General features: G+C 44.8%; 1 long non-coding RNA gene across 1 annotated transcript; it reads left to right on the top strand.

The window, feature by feature from the left end:
- Positions 1-2,421: 2,421 nt before the first annotated feature.
- LOC148344824 (uncharacterized) lies at positions 2,422-5,339 on the top strand. The gene is made up of 3 exons (XR_015844741.1): positions 2,422-2,482; positions 2,570-2,719; positions 5,162-5,339. It is a non-coding gene; the product is annotated as an uncharacterized LOC148344824 (long non-coding RNA).
- Positions 5,340-23,967: the final 18,628 nt, after the last annotated feature.

Below are 23,967 nucleotides of genomic sequence, written 5' to 3'. Positions count from 1 at the left end.
TATCCTCTCCATTATCTTATACATACTGCATAGCAGGGATATTGGTCTGTAGTTATTTGGGTCTTCTGGTGATTTCCCCGGTTTTAAGATGGCTATGACCCTAGCTCTTTTCCAGAGATGGCAGTATCTACCCATGTTTATTGCATCAGTGATAGCAGATGCCATCCATTTAATCGCAGCTGGACCCAGGTGTTTCAACATATCTGGGTAGATCCCATCAACTCCTGCTGCCTTGCCTGACTTCGTTGCTCTGAGTGCTGCTTTCACCTCCTCTTCGCTCACTGGGTGGGAGAACCCGTCTTCTTCTGGCATGTCTCTGATTAGCTGCTGGTACTTTTTCTTTATGGTGGTTTCGAACTTGTAGTCAGGGGTGTGAGCTCCTCTTCCTCTTATATTAATTGCAACACTATCAGGGCTCACTACGTTAGACTGTTTGCTCTTTTTTCCACCCCCGTCCAGTTTTTTAATCAGTTTCCATGCATGTCTACTGGATCTTGTGAAATCCATGCTCTCTACCGTTTCCATCCATCTTCTCTGTCTCTCCTCCTGCAGTCTCTCCAGCAATTTCTCTCCAGTATCTGGATTCTGGGTTTCCTCATAGGATTTTAATATTTCCTCACATTCTGGTGTCCAGCATGGTATATATCTTTTACGGACTCCCCGGGGTATGTGCTTTTTTGCACTGCTCTGAATGAGTTTATTGAACCTAATTATATTCTCCTGTTTTGCTGGGATTCGCTTGCATGTCTTATCAACTTGCTCTGCGAAACCCTGCCAGTTTGCCTTTCTAAAGTTTAAAGGATAATGTAAATGGCAGTCAATTTAAAAACTGAACAAAGAGTAGACTGCTAGGAGCCACTTTTGTGATCCAGGCATGGAAGTCCATTGTTTCAGAGGGGTCTCGTTCACACCTCCTGTGGTGCAGCTGTGATCCAATCTTCCTGCATTCCAATCCTGAGGGTTTGGTCATTAGCATGGTCTAAACTTCAGTTACACTTAAAGGATTTCATACATTTGACTATTAAAGGAATATAAGAGTTTGAGCTTAACATAGTTCATTAGATGTTGGTGCATCCAATGTATGAAAATGTGATATTGTAAAATGCTGAGAGTGTGACTGGTGAAGCGAAACTGGTTGCGGGGGTTGTGCAAGAATGGAATGTTTTAGAAGCAGAAGGTGCTGAGCGAGACAAGATGACTCCGGGAAGGAGCGGCCATCGGGGGATCGCACGCAGGAGGAGCCACGGGATTCGGCGGGAGGAGAAAGACCAATGAGAGCGAGCTAAAGTTAACTGCAATAAACATAGCCAATAGAATCATGCCAGGATGCCTTTGTCTGTGCCATTTTTGCATGTTGTATAGTATGAATCAGTACTGGGCAACTCGGGGGTAGAACACATTCGCTGGTGGCAAGAGAGGTGTAGAGTTGTATTGAGAGGGACCCGAGATCCAGGTGCCATGTAGAAAATCTGTATTGGGAATAAATCCACTTTGTGCGTGAAAATGCCGGCTTCCTGATACCTTTCTATTGCAGAACGAGCACGCATATTGTTGGATGAGTGAGAGTTGGGTAAGGTCGCAAATTGGAGTCAGATTACTTATTTGAGTTTACATTGGGTTAAAGTTAAATTCTAACATTGATATAAAGATAAATTCCAACAAGTTCCATCTTGGCAGGGGTAGAGATTGTGTGACTGGTATGTTGATTCCTGTTTTTATCAATATTGGTCGGTGCTGGGACCTTGGGAAGTTACCCAGCACTCTTCGATGTGCTGGCATTGATATGCCATCTGTGTCCCTCGTAACGAAGGTCAGGTCAGGTGTGTATTCCCTCTGCCATCGTGCTGAGTGGAAGGTGCCTGGTTCATTTGGATGGTAAAGGAGGTGGAGATTATTTATTTCTGCCCAGTTGCTGAGCTGGATTCCAGCTGGGTCGGGCTCTGTGTATCCCCACGATGTATGGTGGCTATTGAAGTCTCCTAATATTATAGATTGATGTTGGTATTGTGGGAGGACACTAATTGGCCAGCTTGTATTTGGAGGCTTGTATATGTTGACCACTGTTGTACCCAGCACCTCAATCTCTGACCTGTGTATATTGTGTTCGTCCATAGAGGATCCTCTGTCTATGGCAGGGATGTCTTCATGTACATATATCATGGTTCCGTACTGTTGATGATCTATTCTCGTGATGGGTATGAAGCTGGATATACTGTATCTCGATGGGGGCGATTCTTTAGTCAGATGAGTTTCCTGCAGTGCCAACACTTGTACATCTTTCTCCCTCAGCATCTGCGCCATCAACTCACACTTAGCCATCGATATACCCTCCACATTCAATGAGATTATCCTCAGTCCTCCTCCTACTGTCACTACATTGTCATTTAGGTCATCATTAACTGAGTCTAGCGTATTTTTCGAAGTTGCAGGACTCTCTACTGCACCAACGCGGACCTGGTTATCCTGGGCGACGGCCGATCCAGTATGAATATTCCTTCTTTGAGCTTCCATTTCCATTTTTGAGGTGTGTAGTCGAGAGCAAGTTTTTAACGCTTGGTTCGACCACCAGGGTGGGATTCCTCTTAGTCAGGCCCCCAGAATGCTGGCTGCACTCCAGGGAGCCGCTCAAGCCTCCACACGACGACAACGTGGGAATCCCGGTCGTGGAGGGTGTCGTCACTTTCGGCGCGACATCTGTTCGTCTGCTTTCATCCACCAGGCGAGTAAACGCAACTATGGTTTCGTGCACCACCACATGCAACACTTGCACCATTCTCATGGAAAGACTCTCCCTGCTGGAGGGACGTGTCCGCCAGCTAGAGCAGAGTAATGTGGTAAGCGTAAATGTGGCGGACAGCACCGGTTAGCATTGGCCGTAAACGGCTTGCTAATCGCGTTGAGCCTGTTAAGACACAGAGCAGTTCCATTCCACCTCGGTCTCCTGGCTCCCGCACTTTAGTGAAAGGTGACTCCATTACTCGATACATTAAGCTTGAAAATCCAACCACAGAATGTGTATTGCTGGGGCCAGAGCACCCGACATTGAAGCTAATCTTATGGAGCTAGCACGCAAGAGACCTAGACACCAGCGCAGTGCAAACAACGCTAGCTATTCAGATATAGTGATACACGTCGGCTCCAATGACACTAGTGTTACTGCCGTTTCAATGATACGCTGGCTAAAGAAAGTTTTAACGCGCACTCACTCACCATGGGTTGAAGTTGCGATGACGTTCGCTCGGCTTCACTGGTCTTGATGTTGATGTGTAGTTATGTATGTCACGTCAAACAGTCAAGGGTTAGTCTTAATCGTAGTCATTTCAGTCCAGATGTCATGCCGTGAAGTCAAGTAAATCAAATAAATAAATCAATGGCTACGGTCTTCCAAACTTCAAATCAAAAACATCCGTGCATATGCGGTAATCAATACAATATACTATCTTCTATCTTCCAGTTTGTACATAAATAATGCGTCTTGAGTAAGTGCGGTTGAAAAACGGTATCCGACCAGCGTTCCCCCACCTGTCCTGCATTTGTTATTTATGGATGAACGCAACCAGTGCTGACGTCATCAATTGCCCTAGTGGTGGTGTTGCCATACTGCATTACTCAAAAGAAAACTGCTCCAACAACTAGGATGAAGCAATCAGAGATCACAAAGAAAAAACATAGCAAGGACTTGTGATCTCGCCAGAAAGATGAGTCTGAGTCGAGTAATTGTCTCTGGCCCCTTGCCTGCGAGAGGCAATGATGAGAAAGATGGGGGTGTAGCCCTCATTTCCGAATTTAATCTAAAACTTAGTCCTCGTCCTAGCAATTCCTTCAAAACATTTGAAGTTCTCATTATGCGATCCACGGCCGCACTGCCGTTTTATCTTGCCGTTTTTTACCGTCCCCCTGGCTCTTACTCAGGCTTTTTAGATGAATTTTCTGAATTTGTGGCTGATTTGGTAACTCATGCGGATAATATATCATGGGCGACTTCAACATTCATATGAATCTCCCGTCGGAACCACTTACCGTGGCGTTTCGGACAATAATTGATATGTTTGGTTTCATGCAAATAATAGATGAAGCAACGCATATAAATGGTAACACGTTAGATTTGGTATTAACCCGGGGCTTAGCATCCTCAAAAATAATTGTATTACCATATACTAGTGCTATAGCTGACCATTACTTAATCAAATTTGAAGTCTTGGCGCATTGCCATCGTTCTGACCATGATCAAAGCTATAGCAGCCGCAACATTAGCTCCTTAACCACCGCTGCGCTCTCTGAGCTACTCCCTTTAGTAACCGATTCGTTTCCTAATTATATTGGTACGATTGATGATCTTACAAACAACTTTAATGTCGCTCTGTTAAATGCGCCTGACTCCGTCGCACCTTTAAAAACTAAAACTTGTCCAAAGAGGCTGACTCCGTGGTTTAATGAGGAAACACGCATACTGAAACGATTCTTGTAGGAAGCTTGAGCGCAAATGGCGTGCGACCAAACTGGAGGTCTTCCGTCAGGCATGGTGTGCTAGTTTATACAAGGAAGCGCTCAATCTAGCCAAAACTAATTATTACTCTAGATTAATTGTTTTACATAAAAACAACCCTAAATATTTATTTGCTACTGTAGCAATGCTAACGCAACAGCAACCAACCTCGGATAGCTCTTCCTATTCAGCTCACGATTTCATGCAATTCTTTACTCAGAAGATTGAGTGTATTCGTGATGAGATTAAAGACACTGTTCTTACAATTCCGTTGAATTCCGTCATAAATGGTGTTAATAGGGACATTAGGGCTGATAACTGTCCGATAACCTTATCTCAATTTAAAAAAGTATCTCTTGAAAGCCAAACAAAATTGCTTAGTGGGGCAAAACCGACAACTTGTGTGCTCGATCCGCTTCCTGGCAAACTAATTAAAGAACTGTTTATGACCCTAGGACCGTCTGTCTTAAATATTATTAATCTATCACTTACCACGGGTATAGTACCAGCAGCTTTAGGACCGCCATTATGCGACCGCTACTTAAGCAACCAAACCTCGACCCAGAGAGTCTCAACAACTATAGACCGGTTTCAAATCTTCCGTTTATTGCAAAAATCTTGAAAAACGTAATGAATATATGACTAGTAATAATCAATTTGAACCTTTCCAATCAGGTTTTACCGAATGGAAGCTACGGAGGAGGAGGGCATGCTCGCGTGACAGTTAAGCCGAAGAGGAGCACCTTCCCCGGGCACGGGCGGTGTCAAGCGGCCCCTAAGTTTAACCGAATGGAAGCTCCGGAGGAGGAGGGCATGCTCGCGTCACAGTTAAGCCGAAGAGGAGCACCTCTTCCCCCCGGGCACGAGCGGAGCGCGAGGCTGTCAGTTATGAATGAATAAATGAATAAATAAATAAATGAAGAATGCCACCTTTCATTTCACTGGCATGATCCGTGCCTGTCATGCCGCGTGTGTTTTTGTTTTTTCAGCTGTGTGGGCGTTCCTCCAGCGATCGTCTCGCGCCATGCGGTCAGCTGCTGCGAGACGCGCCCACCAGCCCCGCACCGGATTCCCATTCACTCACTGATTACACTCACTACCACCTACACTGACTACCTGGCGTCGGATTGTTATCCTACTTGTGTCTGCGTTTGGAGAGTCCTGCTCAATCCTCCAGCTCTGCTGGAGGATCATAACATTCACAGGGCACACCGGACGGCGTACCAGAAGTTAAAAGTCGAAGTAATTAAATAAATACAAAAATAAGTAATTGAATAAATACAAAAATAATGGCTGGGGAATAAAAAAATAAGAAGTTTTAATAATAATTTTTTTTTGTTATAACATGAATTTCACTCTCTCTCTCTCTACCCGTATATATATATATATATATATATATATATATATATATATATATATAATTTAAGCATTTTTGAAGGTGCGCCGCTACTTCGCGGATTTTCAGTTTTCGCGGGTGGTCTCGGTCCCCATTAACCGCGATAACCGAGGGTTCACTGTATTACTCTTACTCGATCTTGGCGCCGCTTTTGACACTTGATCATAACATATTATTAAAACGCCTTGAAACTTGTGTTGGCATTTCAGGTTCAGCGCTTTCTTGGTTTAATTCGTATCTGTCGGAGAGGACGCACCGTGTAATTCATGGCAATGCGACTTCTGATCTTTGTAAGATCACACGCGGAGTTCCGCAGGGATTGGTACTAGATGCTACCGCTTGGTGATATTATACGGAAATATAACATTAGTTTTCATTGTTATGCTGATGATACGCAATTATACATGCCGTTGGATATAACGAATCCGTGTGATTGCTATAAATTAGAGGCATGCCTTGCCGAAATTAAACTATGAATGTCTTTCAATTTTTTGCGTCTTAACTCAGATAAAACCGAGATGCTGATCATTGGACCAGCGCGTCATCGGTACCTTTTTCAAAGACACCACTATGAGTATCGATAAATTGCCCAAAAGGATTCAACAAAAAATCTCGGTGTTATATTTGACACAACTATGTCGTTTCAAATGCACATTAAAAATATTACTAGAACTGCATTTTTTCATCTGCGTAACATTGCTAAAATTCGCCCAATTCTATCAACTTGTGATGCAGAAATCTTAATCCATGCGTTTGTTACGTCTCGCCTCGACTATTGTAACATTTTGCTCTCGGGTCTCCCCATGTCTAGTATTAAAAGTTAGTTCAAAATGCAGCAGCTAGACTCTTGACTAGAACGAGAAAGTTTGATCATATTACCCCGATACTTGCCAATTTGAATTGGCTTCCGGTCCACTTGAGATGTGATTTTAAAGTTCTGCTACTTGCCTATAAAATATTGCATGGCTTAGCTCCTTCCTATCTCGTTGACCTCGTGGTACCATATGTTCCGTCCCAAAACCTTCGCTCACAAAATGCTGGTCTTTTAGTGATTCCGCGAGCCAAAAAGAAGTCCACAGGTTCTAGAGCGTTCTCTATTCGGGCACCAATGCTTTGGAATGCACTACCCTCAGGTATTAGAGGCGCCACCTCAGTAGAAATGTTCAAAACACTATTAAAGACGCATTTATACTCTTGTGCATTTAGTTGAACTATTTGTTGGCCTGTTTACTGCCGCTTTTTCTCTTTTCTTCTCTATTCTGCCCCCTTTTCCCCGGCTGGGGGATTAGGTGACGGTGACCCACTAGGAAGTTTAAGGCATTGACAAACTGGGCATGCACCTGTTCCAGTGATGTCGTCTTCCTGCAGTGTGACATTTGATCAATTTATTTATATACTTTAGCATCTAATTTAATTATTTGTTGGCCTGTTTACTGCCGCTTCTCCTCTTTTCTGCCCCCTCTTCCCCTGCTTGGGAATTAGGTGATGGTGACCTGCTATGAAGATTACGGCACTGACCAACCGGGGAGGGACCTGCTTTCCCAAAGTCGTCTTCATGCAGCGCCTCTTCTGATTTCCCTATATTTCAGCACTTCGTTGAACTACTTGTTGGCCTGTTTACTATTTCTGTTCTTTTTTTTCTGTTCCCAATTCCACGGCTTGGGAATTAGGTGATGGTGATTCACTTGGAAGTGGCTGTTTTGAATTTACCCCAAACTGACTATTTCAAGATCGAAGGCTCATCCTCGGATATGCTGCCATGGAGATTACGGTCCTGGATGAGGACCCACTCCACTAAAGTCATCTTCCTGCAGCACTTCATTTAATTGACTCTCACATTATCTCATCTAACATTGTATAGCATCATTGTATGTGTCAAATGTTGCCCACTTAGCATCCAAAGCAGCCTGGTCATCCTGGAAGGGGGTTTCCCCCCCATCTGTGGTCCCTTCTCAAGTTTTCTCACTTTTCCCCCAATGGGATTTTGAGTTTTTCCTTGCCCTCCTGGGGGTTAAGATCAGTGGATGTTGATTGTGGTTATGTAAAGCCCTTTGAGACTGTCTGTGATTAAGGGCTATACACATAAAATTGACTTGACTCGACTTGGACCAGAATAGAAGTGGATGAGGGAAAAAGGGAGGGGCGGTGTTGACTGATATTGTGCAGATGGAAGTAGGCTGACCGGGTTGTGTTATTATGCTTATGGAAAGATAGAGTGCTGTCAAGGATGACACCCAGACTCTTGACCTGAGGGGAGGGGAAAACAATGGAGGGGCCAACAGGAATGGGAAAACTGACAACTTTGGATTGTATTGATTTTGTACTGAAAAGAATAACTTCTGTTTTGTCGCTGTTAAGCCTCATGAAATCATTAGAAAACCAGTCATTGATTTCAGATAGACAGGAGGTGACGGAGGTGGGAGGGAGTGATATGCTGGGTTTGCAGGAGAACTAGAGCTGGGTGTCATCCGCGAAGCAATATAAAGCGATATTGAATTTTCGGAAAATGCTGCCAAGGGCAAGGAGGTATATGATACATAATAGGGGGGCAAGGACCGAGCCTTGGGGCAAACCTGAGGTGACTGGGAGGGACTTTGATGAGAAATATTTAAGCTGGATGAACTGAGTGCGGTCTTTGAAGTATGAATGGAACCAGTTGAGGGCGGTGTGGGTGATGCCGATGGAAGAAAGTCTTTTGAGAAGGATGGTGTGTGAGATGGTGTCAAAGGCCGCAGTCAGGTTAAGAAGGATGACAATGGAGAATGAATCGGAGTCAGCTGCAATGAGGAGATCAGAGGTGACCTTGAGTAGAGTTGATTCAGTGCTGTGAAGTGCACGGAAACCGGACTGAAAGGGTTATTGCAGGTGAGATGAGAGTGGAGTTGAGTGGCGACTACATTATCTAGGACTTTTGAAATGAATGGGGCAGAGGTTCAGGAAATAGTACTGAGCGGCTTTTTCTTAATCTCATGAGAAAATGTACTCGGGCAAGCACAGTCGAAAAGAGTCGTGCGTTATCTCAGCCCAGCCTCACATTCTTCCCCCGACACGGGTCTACGTCCAAGGGAAGGTCCTCTCCAGATTAATCATTGTCTGGATGGTTGATTCCCAGCTGGTCCCCAAGACTGGTATTCCACGGCTGGCCTTCTCCGGCGGGCAGTCTCTCCGTCTCTCCTGCTGGTGTTCCCCTGTAATCTTGTCAGTGTGCATGTATGTGTGCTCCAAAATCAAATTATGTCTTTCAGAATGTGTTTTTGCAATGGCGTCCCAGTGAACCCTCCAATCAATCAATCAAATTTTATTTATAAGAGCACTTTTCATACATAAAATGCAGCTCAAAGTGCTGTACAATAAAAACATCCAAATTACAACGAAAAACTAAAACCCATTCCACCCACTCAACATAAACACAAGACACATCAACATACACGCCTGAACTCGCATACACACAGAACACTCGCATTCACACAACTTAATAAACCATCTTAGTAGAAAGACAGGGTAAGGCACAGAGAAACCATATGAGAAAATGTACCCAGGGTAGGTAATCCGCGCTGAGAGGGATGACGGCTCACGCCCACAGGGAGCTGCGCCAACACACAGACCCCTAGCCCAGACTGACCGGGGTAGACCCTACACATAGTGCAGAGGGCCCCGGGCCTAAGGAGCCTCCGGGATGAAGCCCCCTGTGAGAAGGCCAGCCACACCTCCCAGCGCGGAGGCCCCCCTTGAGGAAACACTGGAGCTAAAATATATAAAAGAAAATGATAATGCTAAACAAAAAAGAAGCTAAAAATTAAAGGACAATAATATAAAAAGACGAAGCTAAAATATTTAAGAAAAATTATGATACTAAAAGACATAGAAGAAGCTAAAAATTAAAAGACAATAATATAAAACGACGGAGCTAAAATGTATAAGAAAAATGATACTAAAAGACAAAGAAGCTAAAAAAAATTAAAGACAATGATAATAGATAAAATGACAGTCCTGAATTAAAAGACTAAGATAAATTATTTAAAAGCCAAACAAAAAAGGTGAGTCTTGAGCAGGGGTGGGCAATTATTTTTTCCATGGGGCCGCATAAGAAACATAAAATATTGTGGAGGGCCGGGCCAAAAGGCTGAACTCAATTCTGCATAATATTAATTGTATTTCTTTTTTAAAAAGCAGTAAATAGCACTGTTTTGACAAGCTGGCAAGAGTATATATTAAAGTTAAGCAATGAAACTAAATACCAAATAAACTGAAAAAATGAGGTTGCCTTCCAAAAATTTATTCATTCAAATTTCTCAACACAATGGTAGACAAAATATTAACATTTTTTACTATTTGTGACTCATATTAGTAAACATATTCTGTCACATTCACTTCAAAACACATTTTGAGTTCCATATACTGTTGGATAGTTGTGTAAAGGTTCTGAGCATTTTAAAGACATCACAATATTGTCTTTTTGCACCAAACATTAAGCAAGATACAACATATTGACTGTCACTGAACTGTGATTTTGAGAAAAAGTGTCCCAGTTCATTGTTATCTGGTGCCGTTTTTATATTTCTCTCCATGTTTCGTCTGGTAATGCCGACTCAAATTGTAGTCCTTCAACACGGCGATCTGCTCCCCGCAAACTAAACACACAGCTTTACCTCTAACTTCAGTAAATAAATACTTCGCTGTCCAATTTTTGTTGAAAATTCTACATTCGGCATCTACCTTTCTTTTTTTAGCCTGAGCGGACATTTTTGAGGGCGAACGTCGTCTTGTTGTGATTCAATTGCGCGCATGTCTTGATAAACGCATTACGTCATTATGTGCGACGCACATTGTGCGGGAATAAAAAAAACAAAACAATTTCAGAATAAAAGCAGTGCAGCTTTAGCCCATGAATGAGGTGAAATTAAAAAGTATGTTTATTTTGAAATTTCCAATTAACCTTACACTCGCGGTCAGAGTCAACCAAAGGTATGTGGCCCGGGCCATACAATGCCCAGGTCTGTCATACGGGCCAGTCAGTGCCACCCGGCGGGCCGGATGTGGCCCGCGGGCCGTGCAATGCCCAGGTCTGGTCTTGAGCCTCCTTTTAAAAATATCAACGGTCTCTGCGGACCTGATGTCCTCCGGCAGGCTATTCCATAGACGAGGACCAGAATGGCTGAATGCAGCCTCGCCATGTGTTCCAGTCCTCACCCTAGGAATAATTAACAGGCCGGTGCCAGAGGACCTCAGGGTCCGCGAGGATGGCCCAAGACCGTTAAGGCATTTAAAAACTAATTGAAGCACCTTAAAATCAATCCTGAAACACACGGGGAGCCAATGCAGCGATTTTAAAACTAAATCCAGTGCCCAATTTGGTATGTTTGCATCTCTATGGCCTACGTGGAGAATGTGCTTTGTCATATTTGTCCATGAAGTGCTGTCTGGCTTGTCATCAGTTTGTAATGTGCAGACTGAATATGTATGATGTGAATGTGAGTGTAGGTCATGAAAATACTATGTTCACACATTTATAAACTAAGTAATATAACGTTAGCATGTGAAAATAATATCATAAAACAGTAAAGACCATGACTACAATCAGTCATTCCTATGCGTAGTAGAATTAGAATTAGAATTAGAAATCCCTTTATTGTCATTGTACTCAAGTGTGCAACGAGATTAGAGGGCTCCCCTCTCCAGTGCAATACAACAATAATACAGACAAATATATAAATTAGATAAATAAATAAGAGAGTGCAATGGAATTTAGTACAGAATAGGGTATATAAAAACACATCACGATGCTGTTCTGCAAGGTAGGGGTGTTCTCGTGTGTGTGTGAGAGTTCAGAATGGAGATGGCTCTCGGAAAGAAACTGTTTCTCAGTCTATTGGTCCTCGATTTGATGCATCTGTAGCGCCTGCTAGAGGGCAACAGGTCGAACAGGTGTGAGTTTGGGTGGGTATTGTCTTTGACGATGTTGAGAGCCCTTCTGAGGCACCGGGCGGTTTAGATGTCCGACAGTGAGGAGAGAGGGCAGCCAATAATCCTTTGCGCTGTTTTGACTGTCCTCTGGAGCCTCACTCTGTCCGCCTCAGTGCAGCCGCTGTACCAGGTGGAGACACAGTACGTCAACAGGCTCTCAATGGACGAGTGGTAGAAGGCTAGCAGCAGCTTCCTGTCCAGGTTGAATTTCCTGAGGACTCTCAGGAAGTGCAGACGCTGGTGGACCTTCTTTACCACTGCTGTGGTGTTGTGAGTCCAAGAAAGGTCGTCGGAGATCTGTACTCCGAGGAACTTGAACGTGTGGACCCTCTCCACACACACGCCTTCGATGCAGAGGGGGGGCGGCACCGTCTTGTTCCTCCTGAAGTCGACGACAATCTCCTTTGTTTTTGCAGTCTGTTGTCCTTGCACCAAGCTGTCAGTCTCTTTACCTCCTCTCTGTAGGCTGTCTCGTCACCTTTCGAGATCAGACCGACCACTGTCGCGTCGTCAGCAAACTTGACGATGCTGTTGTTGCCGTGGGCCGGGCTGCAGTCGTAGGTGTAGAGGGCGTATAGGAGAGGGCTCAGCACGCATCCTTGAGGGGAACCGGTGCTCAGCATGCAGGTGGAGGACGTGTAGGGGCCGAGCAACACAGTCTGGGGTCTGTTGGTCAGAAAGTCCTTAATCCAGATGCGTGTGAGGGCAGGGAGGCCGAGAATGTCCAGTTTGGCGACGAGGATGTCTGGGATGATTGTGTTGAATGCCAAGCTGTAGTCCACAAAGAACATCCTTGCATAGCTCCGCTGTTGTTTCAGGTGGCCCAGCACAACATGCAGAGCAGTGTTGATGGCGTCCTCAGTGGATCTGGTATGCAAACTGGTAGGGGTCCAGAGTGGGAGGAAGGCAGTCCCTGATGTGCTGGAGAACCAGCCTCTCGAAACACTTCATGATGACTGGTGTGAGAGCAACAGGACGGTAGTCATTCAGGTGGACGGCTGGTGACTTTTTGGGGACAGGAATAATGGTGGAAGTTTTCAAGCAGGAGGGGATGACTGCTTGAGCCAGGGAGCGGTTGAAGATCCTGCAGAAAACATGTGACAGTTGGTGTTTTGAGGACCTTGCCTGGTATTCCGTCGGGACCAGTAGCTTTCCTGGGTTTAACAGCCAGGAGCGCGCGCCTCACATCGTGTTCCTCTACGGTGAGTGGGGGGGAGTTGGAGCATGAAGTGCGGGGGTGTGACGGTTGGGACGAGTCAAAGCGAGCGAAGAAGCAGTTAAGCTCCTCTGCCAGCGATGCACTCGGGTCTGCAGAGGTCGTGCTGCTGCCACGGAAGTTGGTGATGCTCCGTAGACCCTGCCACACCTCCCGTGGTCTGTTACTGGCAAGGTGGGCCTCCAGCCTCCCCTTGTAGGTTGCCTTGGCTAGCTTGATGCCTTTGCTCAGGTCAGCACGAGCCACCCTGTACTGGGCTTTGTCGCCTGACCTGAAGGCAGCGTCACGGGCCTTGAGGAGAGAGCGAACCCTGCTGGACATCCAGGGCTTCGCATTTGGGAAGGTCCGTATAGTCCTGTGTAGGGACACAGTTTCCATGCAGAACTTGATGTAGTCCAGTACACAATGTGTGTAGACATCAAGGTCCTGATGATCAAAGAGGCCCCAGTTTGTGTCTTGAAAGCAGTCCTGTAATTCACTCATGGCGCCGTCACGCCAGGTTTTCACAGTCTTTGTGGTGGGCCTGAATCTGCGCCTGAGAGGGGTGTATGCAGGTGCGAGCTGCAAGGACAGGTGGTCTGACTGGCCGAGGGGGGCGAGTGGGAGGGCCCTGTATGCGTGCTTGATGTTCGAGTACACATGGTCGAGAGTGTTGTCTCCCCTCGTTGGGCACTTGACATGCTGGTGAAACTCTGGGAGTACAGTCTTTAAATTGGCCTTATTAAAGTCTCCCGCTACTACGTGAACGCCATCAGGGTGGGCCCGCTGATGTTTATTGATGACGCACGCGAGTAGCGAGAGCGCCGTGCTAGTGCTAGCGTCGGGAGGGATGTAAACAGCTGTGACAATCACGACCGTTAGCTCCCTCGGGAGAAAATAAGGCCGGCATTTAACGGACATGAACTCGATGTCGGGGGAAGAGTGCTTCTCGACGATCGTGCTATCGCCGCACCAGTTCTCATGCACGTAAACACAGAGCCACCCCGCCCCTTCTCTTACCGGTGTCCCTCGTCCGATCCGCGCGATGTAGCGAGCGCCCGGCCAGCTGGATGCTAGCGTCGGGGACGTCTGCGTGCAGCCAGGATTCCGTGACGACGATCACACTGCTGTCTCGCACATAGCGGTTTCCCAGGATTTGTAATCCCAGGCCGTCGATTTTGTGGACCACGGATCTGGCGTTGGTGAGGTACAGGCTCGGCAGTGGTTGCCTATGGGGCTGCCGTCGCAGCCGTTGCAAGACACCGGACCTGCAGCCCCGCTACTGCTTCCTCTCTCTGCGTCGCCTGCGCCGCCTCCCGGTCCCGATGACAAGCCACGGTGAGCCGGGCAGCCTCGCCAGTTCGTCCGGAATTTTGCGATCATAGCATATTCAGTAAATATAAACCTGCTAAATTAAATAATTGACATTCTGTCCCATAAATGTTTAAAATGCCGGTAATTGCCATACAATCCTTCAAGGGTCGACGAGCGATGTTCGGGAGGAGGAGCAGTGGTGGTGGTGCGTTTCCCTCGGGCATGTGTCGGTAAATCCAGCGGAGTTCAGCGGCAGTGGATTGAAGTTGTCCTGACACAGGTTGATGACATGACAGGAACAGGCAGAAGTGCGAGAAGCAGACTGGCCTGCGGGTCCACATGGCAGACAGGTGCTAACTTTGATAGGTAAGCTAAACTTTAGCCACAGTAGACGCGTCAGCGACTATGCAATCGGTGGGTGGCATTCATGAGAATCGGGATCGCTCAACATACAGATAATAAATAAAATCACTGTAACTGGAGGGATTGTAAACTGCTAAAGCAGGTACAACAAGCGGATCCAAAAAATTTCTGAGAGTTACCGGTGAGCAGTGGCAGCCAAACGTGCCAGCGTCCACCCAACCGGGAGTTGATTCAATATTCACAATATTTTATTATTTTGTCGTACAGTTGTTTAAAAATGGCTCGCTATCGCCCCCTAGAAAAAAAAAACAACAAAAAAAAAACAGCCCCATATCTCTGTTTCACCAAACTGAAAATTTGATGAAGTGTGTACAAAGCCAAGACCTAATAAAAAGTCTCATGGAGCCGTATGCTAAATTGAACAGGAAGTCGGCCATTCTAAATTTATCAGAATCCGAAATCCTTTTATTGTCATTGTACAGTGTGCAACAAGATTAGGGAGCTCCCCTCTCCAGTGCAATACAACAATAATTTAATCAAATATATAAATTAGATAAATAAGAGAATAAATATTGTGATGGAAAATAGTATGAAATTGGAGAAATACAACACAATACGTCGCTGTTCAGCAAGGCAAGGGTGGTCGTGTGTGTGTGCATGTGTGTGAGAGTTCAGAATGGTGATGGCTCTCGGAAAGGAAATGTTTTTCAGTCTATTAGTCTTTGATTTGATGCACCTGTAGTGCCTGCCAACAAATTTACTTCAAACATTGACGAGGCTTTGAAAACAAAAGCTGCTCTAACTTTAACTACAAGCAAATTCCTCTTGAAGATTCCTCACGTTATTTCTCGGAAATATTTCACATTTCCAACGTGCCAGTACCCCAACGTTGTCCGGGTGGCGAGGGCCCTTTATAGCTGCTCGCAGCTCTAGTTTTTAATTAATTTTTTTAAATCAATGGTGATGACAGTGAAATATGTCTGGTCTGGTATCATGATAGCTGGAGGATATTTTGTCATGATATTTTAGTCAGGCCTGATAACAGTGATGTATGCTGATTTCAGGCTACTTTTATTTTGAAATGCCGTATCACATTTTGGTGGGACCGCAATTGATGGACAACTGGGGTTGTCTAGTGTCCCCCAAAATGGGTCTGATATCACGATAGCTCGAGGGTATTTTGAAATGATTATTTTAAAATCAGTGTTGATGACAATGAAATGTGCATATTTCAGGTGTTTTTTTTTTTATTGTGAAATTACACCAGATTTTGATGGGACCACTTTTGATGAACAGCTGGGGTCGTCGAGTGTCCAACAAAACTAGTCTGGTATTACGACAGCTCCAGCTCTTTTATTTTAAAATGCCTCCTTACATTTTGATGGGACTACTTTTGGTGGAAAGCTGTGTTGTCTAGTGTCCTCCAAACCTGGTTTGGTATTACCATAGCTAGAGGATATTTTTTAATGAAATTTTAAAGTCAGGCATGATGACAGTGAAATGTGCAGATTTCAGGCAACTTTTAGTTTGAAATTACAAATTAGATTTCAATGGGACCACTTTTTATGGACAGCTGGGGTAGTCTCGTGTCCCACAAAACTGGTCTGGTATCACGAAAGCTCGAGCGATGTTTTTTTTTAACTCAGTGGTGATGACCGTGAAATAAGCGAATTTCAGGCTACTTTTATTTTGAAGTGCCACATCACATTTTGATGTGACCACTTTTGGTGGACAGCTGGTGTGGTCTAGTATCCCCAGTCCTGGTTTGGTATCACGATAGTTTGAGGATATTTTTTAAAGATTTTTCTTTTAAATCAGTGTTGATCACAGTGCATATTTCAGGTGATTTTTTTATTTTGAAATGCCACATCAAATTTTGAAGTGACCACTTTTTGTGGACAACTGGGGTGGTCTGGTGTCCCGCAGAACTTGTCTGGTATCACGATAGCTTGAGGATTTTGTAATGATTTAAATTTTTTTAATCATTGGTGACGACAGACAAATAAGCAAATTTTCACGCTTTTATTTTTAAATATCCAATCAGATTTTGATGGGACCACATTTGTTTTTCCGGTTCCGTCGCCACGCGAGTGGCTACCTGCTAGAGCAGCACGGCTCACTATTTGAGCCTTTTTCGCGTGTTTTTCCCTTTACCCAGTTTTATTTATTTTACCTCATCGCAGCAATGGACATCCAAATTGCGGTGGTTTTATTGCTGCTGAGGGCTGTTTTTTGCGTGATCGTGTCCGGAGATGTCACTGGGAGCTACGGATCTATCGTTTACACAAGAGATCATATGTTAGCACTTCGTGCTAACCCCGTGCCGACTCCCGGAGCGAGACCCGATATCCCCCGCGAGTTGAGGAGGAAGAGACGGGGGATGTCGCGCGGGGGCGAAACGCCAGGCAAAGAGGAGGCGTGACCACCCCGTCCTCCCGTCCGTTTTTATGGGAAATGTTAGATACCTTCCCAAGAAAATGGACGAGCTAACAGCGCTAACGCGGCACGAGAGGAACTTCCAATGAGCTAGCTTGCTGATGTTCACGGATTCATGGCTAACAGAGCTAACGCTGGACACCGTTGTGGAATTTGACGGCTTCCAAATACTACTTGCGGACAGGACACTGGAAAGCGGTAAGAGGAAAGAGGAGGGCTGGCTGTGTTTGTTAATGATAGATAGTGTAACCCTAGGCACATCACAGCTAAGGAGCAACTTTCCAGTCGGGACAATGAGCTGCTAGCTGTTAGCATGCGTCCATACTTGACAAGCATCGCGAGTTAACAAGGACGCGCACGTAACAGGTGCGTGAGTAAACTGCTTAAAACTTTGATCGTCATTCGGCTGACCTACAAATTGAGACGCTACAGTCAGTTTGACGTTTTTGTTTGCTTCATTGTGGATTGACATGGAGGAACAAGACAGTGGAAAGCGGACATTAAAAATGACGGAGAAAAGCTGTAGAAGATCACAAGCCTAAACGGATGCAGGCACGCAGCTGCAAATTTGCTCAATTGACCTCCATGCAACGTCAAATTGAACAATTGATGGAGGATGATGCAAATGTTGACGCTGTAAAAAACTGAGGTTCGTGTTTGCTTTAGCGGCATGGAGCAAGAATTTGTGGACCTCAATTCCGGTCTGCAAAATTTAAAGACTGAAGAGGATTTTGCCGATGACCAAAATAACTGGTTTGATCCAAAAAATGTAATTAATGGAAATGTGAGCAATGGAAGAAGGACGTTTTGAAACGTGCAGAGGAAGGATGCAATAAACAAATATCACCTGCTGATAGTAGATCTGCATCAACTAACTACACCCATAGAAGTAGAAGTAAAGAATCTAACAGACAGAAGCTCACTTCTGTCAACGTCTTCAATTAAATTAAAGGCTCAAATGGAACGAGCATGTTTAAAGGCAAAGGCTGCTGATTTACAACAAAGGTTGGCACTTGAGCAAGAAGAAGCTGCAATTAAAGCAAAGAAGGAAATGCATGCAATGCAAACGGCACTCCCTGAGTCTGATGGATGTCTTGAGAAGATATGAAAATACCCAGGAGGATGGTATCCACATTCCTGATGAGTGTGTTACAATTTAAACAAGGAAAAACATTCAATTACCATCACAGCCTATCAGAGCAACAAGCAGTGTTGACCTGAAATGCTCCCACTTCGACTATTCCAATGGCTAGATTTCCACATCAGACAGAAAGTAGAGAACAACAGGGACATGTGATTGATGGCCTTTGCCACGCAATCTCACAGCAAGCCAGTGTCGCAGAATACTTAGCAAAGAGTCAAAAAGCATCGCTTCTTCCCGAACTTTCCATTCCTACGTTTAAAGGCGACCCTCTGCATTATAAAACCTCTATAGGTGCCATTGAACATGGGATTGAAGGCCGTACAAGTGATAACCGTGATCATCTTCAATTTTAGCTGCAGTATACTAGTGAACAACCACATGAGTTGGTGAAGAGCTGCATCCATATGGAACCTCTGACAGGATATACCAAAGCAAAACAAATCTTGAAGGAGTTTTATGGTGATGACTTCATGATAGCAGAAGCATATTTAAAGGAAGCCATGGATTGGCCAACAATCAAGTCTGAAGATGGTGTTGCACTTCAGTCTTTCACATTATTCCTTATGGGCTGTTCGAACATAATGGCAGATGTTAATTACATGGAGGACTTGGACAACATGGCTAATATAAAGGCATTGGCAAACAAACTTCCATACAGACTTATAGAATCTTGGAGAAAATTTGCCTGCAATCTCCAAGAAAGAACAAATAGAAGAGTGAAGTTTAAGGATTTTGTTGACTTTGTTGACAAGCACGAAAGATTTCTATAAAACAGAAAACAAAATCACAACACACAGAAACAACAAAATCAAAGAAAGTCTTCACAACAGTCATTGTGCCCGCCAAGATGGAAAACAACAAAACCACCACGCCAAAGGCAGAACCTGTTTCAGTGGATGCTATTGCCAAACCATGTGCTAATTGTAATGGAGAGCAACACAGTCTCACAATTGGTAAGGAATTTAGGAGAAAGCATCACAAGGATAAGATTGACTTCTTGAGGAGCAAGGGTCTGTGTTTTGCATGTTTGATGCACGGTCGCATTAGCAGTTGCTGGAAACAAAAGCTTCAATGTCAAGAATGCTCTAGACTGCATCCTACAGCACTACACATTGTCCATAAACTTCTGCAAAGAAACAGCCTAAGACGATTGTGAATAGCAGTACCTATTAAGCGCCCTCGTACAAACAACAGAAACCTGGGGTGTCACTGGGGCCTGTAAATAGGACTGCATCCTTTCAATAATTCCGGTATGGGTCAAGGCACAAAAAGGAACCAAGACAGTGGCGACTTACTGTCCGGTTTAAAAATGCCCTGACGCCTTTTTTAGACTGAAATAACTTACTAAAGTTTTCGTTTTGTGCCATTCAGAATGGGAGAGGGAGCCAGGAGGCGAAACAGCCGTCTTGCCAGTTCAATCCCGCACACCCTCTGACTCTCACCCTCCGTTCTGCCTTTTTATTGAAACTAACTCATCAATAACTAATCACCAGAAGACAGAAAAGCATCAACAACTAATCACCAAGAGACAGAAAACATCAATAACTCACGGTATAAAGGTCAGTTTAACTAAAGCATCAATAACTAATCACCAGGGACTCCAGCAGGCAGAAAATCATAACCCAAGGTCAGTTTAACTAAACACATCTTCAGGATACGGTGTCTGTGTGTGTGTGTGTTAAAATAACAAGTAAGTGTCTCTGTGTGTGTTCAACATTAATGAGTGTATAAAAACATGATTATGAATACACAAACTGATTACCTATCCTCAGCCCATCTTACATTTCCCTCCTGTTGTGGATTTAAAAATCATGTCCTTACGGCTTTAAGACAGATCATCATAATGAAATCATACAACAGTGTGATCATCAGTGGAGGAGCGAAAACCTCACATTAGGGAAAAATTCCCCTCCTCCCTTCCGGCGTAGAATGAGATCCTCATAATTTGATGACCATCAGGGAATAAAACTTGTCCCTGGGGTGACTTGGTGGAGGCCCTTGCCTCGTTGTAGGAGAGATAAGATAAGATAAGATAAGATAAGATGTCCTTTATTAGTCCCACAATGGGGAAATTTGAGGTGTTACAGCAGCAAAGATATAGATCACACAGAGTCGGCGGCGTAATGTAGCCGTTAATGTATAACATTAGCAGCAGACATTCAGAAAAAGCATGCAAATATACACAGTATAAACGTATCTAAGTGTAAGGAAACACTCCTAATGTTTGTCCATTATACGGAGGGGGAAACGCTGTAATGATAAAGACTACTGAATGATTGAAAATACTGCAATCATAAAAATATTGCAATGATAAAAGTACTGTAATGGTAAGAGTACTGAAATGATAGAAAAGTACTGCATGATAGAAAATACTGCAATGGTAAAAGTACTGTAATAGTAAAAGTACTGCAACGATAGAAAAATACTGCAATGATGAAAGTACTGCAATGGTAAAAGTACTGCAATGGTAAAAGTACTGTAATAGTAAAAGTACCGCAATGATAGAAAAATACTGCAATGATAAAAGTACTGTAATAGTGAACATCCTGCAGTGGTAGAAATACTACAGTGATAGAAGTATTGTAATAAGAATACTGTAATGGTAAACAAAATACATCATTGGTCAATATTTAAGTACACCCTTGGCTGAAAGTACAGTAGTAGTTAATATTGCATCCTAGGACTGCACAATTGCACTAATGCCCTCCCGTTTGTAGGCCTGACCCAATGTTCTTGTTAAAAAGTCTGACAGCAGTTGGCAGGAAGGAGCGGCGAAATCTCTCTTTGGTACAGCGAGGGTGTAAAAGTCTGTCACTGAAGGAGCTGTAAAGTGTTCTCAGAGTGTCATTGAATGGGTGGGCTGGTTTGTCCAGCATTGATGACAGTTTTGCCGTCATCCTTCTGCCCCCCACTGAGTCCACAGAGTCCAGGGAGCAGCCCAGGACAGAGCTGGCCCTCCTCACCAGTTTGTCCAGTCTCTTTTTGTCTCGGCCCGAGATGCCTCCTGCCCAGGAGACCACTCCATAGAAGATGACTGATGAAACCACCGAGTCATAGAAGTTCCTGAGGAGTGTTCCCCGAACGCCAAAGGACCTCAGCCGCCTGAGTAGGAAGAGTCTGCTCTGACCCTTCCTATAGAGAGCGTCTGTGTTGTCGCTCCAGTCCAGTTTATTGTTCAGATGAACACCCAGGTACTTGTAAGTTGAGACCCTCTCAACGTCTGTTCCCTGGATATTCACTGGTGCAGGTGGAGAGTGCCGACGCTTGCGGAAATCCACCACCAGCTCTTTGGATTTCCCAGCGTTGATTTGGAGGCGGTTCTGCTGACACCAGTCCACGAACCCCTGCGTAACCCCTCTGTACTCCCGATCGTCATCGTCAGTGATGAGGCCGACAATCGCAGAGTCATCAGAGAACTTCTGCAGGTGACAGGTTGTGGAATTGTATTTGTAGTCCGAGGTGTAGAGGGTGAACAGGAAGGGAGCCAGCACAGTTCCCTGCGGCGCTCCCGTGCTGCAGAGGAGCACGTCAGACACACAGTCCTGTGTTCTCACGTACTGTGGCCGGTTTGTGAGGTAGTTGTGAATCCATGTGATGAGGTGGTGGGCCACTCCCGCCTGCTCCAGCTTGTCTCCCAATAAGGCGGGCTGGATGGTGTTGAAAGCACTTGAGAAATCAAAGAACATGATCCTCACCGTGCCCCCCGCCTTCTCCAGGTGGAAGAGTGAAGTGTGGAGCAGGTAGATGATGGCATCATCCACACTGATGCCAGGCTGGTATGCAAACTGGAGTGGGTCCATTGAGGAGCTGACCAGGGGGCGCAGATGGACGAGGACCAGTCTCTCCAGGGTCTTCATCAGATGAGACGTCAGCGCCACTGGTCTGAAGTTGTTGAGCTCCTTCGGATGGGGTGTCTTTGGAACCGGAACCAGGCAGGATGTTTTCCACAGCTGGGGGACTCTGCCCAGCTTCAAGCTCAGGTTGAACATGTGCTGGACGATTCCACACAGCTGGTCTGCGCAGGATTTGAGGAGCTGGGAGCTGATCCCATCTGGGCCTGCCGCCTTCCTCGCCTTCATCTTCCTCAGCTGGTTCTTCACCTGAGATGTTGTGAGGAACAAGGCTGAGCAGGAGGAAGTGGTGGTTGTCTGATGAGGCTGGGAACTGGAGCCTGTGGAGAGAGAGAGGGGCGAGAGAGGGGGAGAGAGGGTCTTGTTCGCAGTGGCAGGAGGGGTGGGTGGGGGCTGCATCAGGGAAGCCTGAGCGGGGTCAGACATTTGATCAAACCTATTGAAAAATAGGTTCAACTCATTTGTCCACTGAAGCCCCCCCCCCTTCTGGGTCTTACCTGCTTGTCCGTGGCCTGAGATGGTCTTCAGGCCCCTCCAGACATCCCTGGCATTGTTCCGCTGCAGTTGTTCTTCCATCCGCATCCTGTAGGACAGCCGTCCTTACCTCCCGGATCTTCGTGTATGGTGTGTGTGTGTGTGCACGTGTGAGGACAGGGGCAAGAAGTCCATGTGTTTTTACGTTTCAGTGTCCAGTTTGAGTTCGTCATTCTCAACATTAATCAGGTTGTAATGGTACATTTGGGCAACAAACCTACGATTAACCATCGTCTTTGTCATAAAAATAATGCAACATGAACAGACTACACATAACAAAATGAAAACTATAATTATCCCTATATATTGTTTTTTAAATTCTTCATAGTGGTCATAACATCAATAATTGTTTCATTTTTATTAAAAATTTAAATGCAGTAATGTACTCCAATCAAGGCTGATATTCCTTTATGTACGTCATTAATTTCCAAACAATATCTAATCTTTTTGTTCTGTGGCTTCAACATATTTATCATCTCATCAATATTAGCACCACAGAGTACTGAGTTTCGAGATCCTCACAATAGTCGTTCTCAAAATGATATTTTATTTTTATCAATTTAGCTTTGTTAAGGTAAGATATTTTATTGACAATCTAACATTAATATGCAAAGAACATGTACATTAGTACGAAATGTAAAAGAAAATTGTGGTGGGGGGGTGCGAATTGTTTTCTTCTTGGTAGGGGTAGCATGACAGGAAATAATTGAGAACCACTGGTCTAGTCACACACCAGCTCGGGTTCATTCCCTACCAGAGAAATGACATTCCATGTCCCCAGAGCTAGGCGCTTTATGTTGCCGGGGATTGGACTGCCTTTGACTGCCTCCTAGCTCAAAGGAAACCCAAATTCTTTGGTCCCGCCCACTGGTAGTGAGCCGAAGCCCTTGTATTAAATAATAAATAAATACATAAAATAAAAAAATTAATAAATTTAAAAAACGGACCGATCCACTGCTTGGGTTAGTTTGACCCACCTTGAGATCCGTTCCCACTCAGTGACAGTGTCTACAAGCCACTGCCACCAGGCCAGTGAACCCAACGTCCAGGCAGTGACAAAAAACGTGATCAAATTACATTGCTCATCATAAGGTGTTTGTGAGACGCTCTTTGTATGTTTCCTCAATTAAGACCTGTTTTCCATTGGTGTATTTGAAAAAAGTGGTGAACCTGTTAAATTCACTACAAAACGTTAAGAAGATGAAAGTAATGTTTGAAGGAATATTATTTTTCTATCGACATGCCGGCGGGCGGGCACAGATAGAGAGTGATAAAGCAGCACCA

Source organism: Idiotropiscis lumnitzeri, chromosome 1 (genome assembly GCF_059441095.1).
Source record: "Idiotropiscis lumnitzeri isolate Australia: NSW breed Sydney's pygmy pipehorse chromosome 1, RoL_Ilum_1.0, whole genome shotgun sequence".
NCBI lineage: Eukaryota > Metazoa > Chordata > Actinopteri > Syngnathiformes > Syngnathidae > Idiotropiscis > Idiotropiscis lumnitzeri.
The sequence above is the reverse complement of the archived record's forward strand: the minus strand, read 5'-3'. Positions and strand labels throughout refer to the sequence as shown.